This window comes from Acomys minous (genome assembly GCF_964271855.1).
Source record: "Acomys minous genome assembly, chromosome: 14".
NCBI classification, from domain to species: domain Eukaryota; kingdom Metazoa; phylum Chordata; class Mammalia; order Rodentia; family Muridae; genus Acomys; species Acomys minous.
In genome coordinates, this window is record NC_140496.1 from 78,548,485 (window position 1) to 78,552,424 (window position 3,940).

At 42.8% G+C, this 3,940-nt stretch overlaps 1 pseudogene across 1 annotated transcript; it reads left to right on the forward strand.

Annotated features, from left to right (window-relative positions):
• Window positions 1–2,114: 2,114 nt before the first annotated feature.
• On the forward strand, window positions 2,115–3,697 carry LOC311582492 (large ribosomal subunit protein uL4-like; annotated as a pseudogene). The gene is made up of 2 exons: window positions 2,115–3,020; window positions 3,343–3,697. The product of its transcript is annotated as a large ribosomal subunit protein uL4-like (transcript).
• Window positions 3,698–3,940: the final 243 nt, after the last annotated feature.

Here is a 3,940-nt window from a genome sequence, read left to right on the forward strand (position 1 = left end):
TATGACCAGAAGCATCTAAGGAGGAAAAGGATTACTTCAGTTTACACTTCCAGACAAGTCCATCACTGAAGGAAGTCAGGATAGGAACTCAAACAGAGCAGGAACCTAGAGTCAGGAGCTGATGCAGAGGCCATAGTGGAGTGCTGCTTACTGACCTGCTCTCCCATGGCTTGTTCAGCCTGTGTTCTTATATCACTCAGGACCATTAGCTCAGGGATAGCACCACCCACAGTGAGATGGACCCTTCCACTACATCAATTTTCAGTCAAGAAAATTGCGCCACAAGCTTGCCCATAGGCCAATGGGGGAATGTATATTCTTAACTGAGGTACCCTCTTTCCAAATGACTCTGGTTTTTTTCAAGTTGACATACAACTAGTCACCACAAACTACTAGCATCATATGGAATTATGATCTGAATATTATACTTGGCAATCACTGCTCTAGGCCAGTGAAAATAATTTTACATTAAATTGGGTTTAGCCTTGGAAAGCATATCTGGTTCAAATGTGAAAAGAAATAATTGTGATAAGCCATGTTCATGAAGAAAGATTGAAAAACACATGATCACCTCAATGTATATTGACAAAGTATTTCACAAAATCCAGAGCCTTGTGATATAAAAGCACTGAATAAATTAATATATATTCATCATATATAAATATACTCAGTGGTAAGAATCTGAATGGCTTTCTTCTATGTTCAGCAATAAAAAGAAATATCTACTTTTTTATGCAACAATAAAGTGAAGTCCTAGCTAAGTGATTAGGTGAGGAAAAAAAGTTTTAAATGGAAAAATAAATCTACTTTTATTGCAGTGTTTATTGTTTTTGTGTCATGCTGAGGAAAAACTTAGGACACACTAAGGCATTCATACATTCACATACGTGCACACATACATCTTTATCCATTACAAATAATGCATGAGTTCACCCTATGTCCTATGCCTACTCCTGGTATGACGGTTCAAATAAAAATGGTTCATATATTTGAGTCCTTAGTCACCAGGGAGTGTCACTATTTAAAGGAATTACAAGGATTAGGAGGTGTGACCTTGTTGGTGAAACTGTGTCACTGGGAGTGGGCTTTGACGTTTCAAAAGCTCATGCTAGGTCAAGTTCTCTCTTCCTGTCCTCTGTCTCTTCCCCCCCCTCTCTCTTCCCCGCTTCCTCCTCCTTCTCCTACACACCTTCTCTTGGCCTGTCCACCAGAATGTAGCTACTGCTTTAGTACCATGTATGCCACCAGGCCCCTGGCATAATAATAATAGACGGACCCCCGGAAACTATAAGCAAGGCCCTAATTAAATGGTTTCTTCATAGACTTGCCTTGGTCATGGTGTCTCTTCACAGAAATAGAACAGTGAGTAAGACACCTAGGGAACAGTAAACAAATAGATATTCACCCCAGATAGGACAGTGACAGAGTAAAGAAATTATTCCATCAAGGTCCAGCTTCGTTAAACAATGAGTACATTGAAACTATTTGCAGACACATGGGTTTATTTACAAGACCATAAGTGACTCAAAAGCCACTGGATCACTGAAAAGGATCATCCCAACAAGAGTAACCCCAAATCTGCATCCTAGTGGCTCACCCTCAGCCAACTTTACAAATCCTAGTTTTTCCTCTAGTACCTCCCAAGATAGTGTTTATCTGGAAGGGAGAGAGAGGGTCAAGGACTGGTGGTTGGGACCTCTGTACAGGGGCTGGTGACCCTCCACGTCTCCTTCCGCTGTGGAATGTCTACAGCTCCACGGCCTGTACTTTAGAGCTAAACAAAACAGTTGTATTGTTTTGCTTATTTTGTTACCATGACTACAGCTCTGCTTCACGATGGCAATGGTCATATTATGCCTGGAGGAAATAACCATACCGTGACATAATGATCATAGAATTCAAGGCCCATGCACAACTGTCAGTTGTGTTACTATCCATTAGCACTGACTAAAAGAGAAATGAACTTGAGAAAATAGAATCATTTGTAACAGTATCAAAAGGAGTGGAACATTTAGGCAATCTAACAAAAAGGGTATAACAGGAGTACACTGAAAATATATACGACCTTCAGGTAAATGAAAATACAATTAATGGGACCTTCTCTTCATCCTGTCATGGCTTGTGCTCCTCCCCTCTTATCAGTGTACTCTGAAAACGGGGAGTCATCCTGGCAAGAATATCACACTGCCAGCTGTCTTCAAAGCTCCTGTTCGGCTGGATATAGTTAACTTTGTTCACATCAACTTGAGGAAGAACAACAGCCCATCAGTGAACCAGCAGGTCATCAGACCAGTGCTGAGTCTTGGCGTACTGGCAGAGCCGTGGCTTGAATTCCCAGAGTTCGAGGTGGAGGGACCCACCGTTCCGGCCAGGGTGCCTTTGGAAACATGTGTCGCGGGGCCTGCATGTTCGCGCCAACCAAAACCTGGCGTGGTTGGCACCGCAGAGTGAACACAACCCAAAAATGATATGCCGTCTCTTTCGCTCCGGCTGCCTCAGCCTTGGCAGCTTCGGTAATGTCATCGTATTGAGGAAGTTCCTGAGCTGCCTCTGGTGGCTGAAGATAAGGTTGAAGGTGACAAGAAGATACAAGGAGGCGTTCAGCTTCTTAAGAAACTTAAAGCTTGCAATGACATCAGAAAGCTCTACGCCTCTCAGAGAATGAGAGCTGGCAAGGGCAAAATGAGAAACCGACCACGAATCGAGCGCAGGGGGCCCTGCATCACCTATAATGAAGCTCATGGTGTCATCAAGGCCTTCAGGAGCATCACTGGCATTACTCTGCTTAATGTGAGCAAGCCCAGCATTCTGAAACTTGCTCCTGGTGGGCATGTGGGGGCGTTTCTGCATTTGGACTGGGAGTTGGATGACTTGTACAGTGCTTGGCGTAAGGGTGCTTCCTCAAGAGTGACTATAACTTTCCCAAGCACAAGATGATGAGCGTAGATTTCAGCAGAATCTTGAAAAGCCCAGAGATCCAAAGAGCCCTCGGAGCACCATGCAAGAAGATTCAGCGTAGAGTCTTCTTTTTTTAAGATCTGGAAATCTCTTTTTTATTATAATAAATTTACACACATTAAATGCCATATTCAACATATCTCTGACAAGCATGAAGGTTGGCATATTTGAGTAAAGGAATCTTTTTTTTAAAACATATTTTACTAATTTATTCATATTACATCTCAATGGTTATCCCATCCCTTGTATCTACCATTCCTCCCTTCCTCCCATTTTCCCCTTACTCCCCTCCCCTATGACTGTGACTGAGGGGGACCTCCTCCCCCTGTATATGTGCATAGGGTATCAAGTCTCTTCTACCAAGAGGAGGGATAGCAGAGTAGAGTCTTGAAGAAAAAGCCACTGAGGAACCTGAGAATTGTGTTGAAGCTGAGCCCTTACGCAAAGACTATGTGCAGGAACAGCATTCTTCGCCAGGCCAGAAAGCACAGACTCTGTGTGAAAAACCTAGAAACAGCAGCACGGGCAGCCACATCTGAGAAGGTCGCTGCAGAGAAAGGGGACTGCAGATGAGAAGGTTGCAGAAGGCAAGAAAGAGAATCCTGTCGATGTCAAGGAGCTGAAGACGCCTGCAGGCAAGAAGGCTGCCCCTGCCAAGAAACCAGCAGCTGCAAGGAAACGAGCAGAAAAGAAACCTACTACAGAAGGAAAAAAAAAAGTCTGCTGCATAAACGATTAAAATTTGTTTTATTCCATAAAGCAAATAGAGACAAGCCTATTTGAATGAAAACCTAATCAAAGATGCAGTGAAAAAAAAAAAAAGAAAGAAAGAAAAAGCAATTAATGGAAAGACAGCTTTCGCCCATGCTCCAAAAGACTTAAGTTTATCAAGATGGCAGTTCTTCCCCTGAAGAGTTGTACAGATGCAACACACTGACTATCCAGTTATACACTGATAGTCATGAAAAAGATAATATAGTCT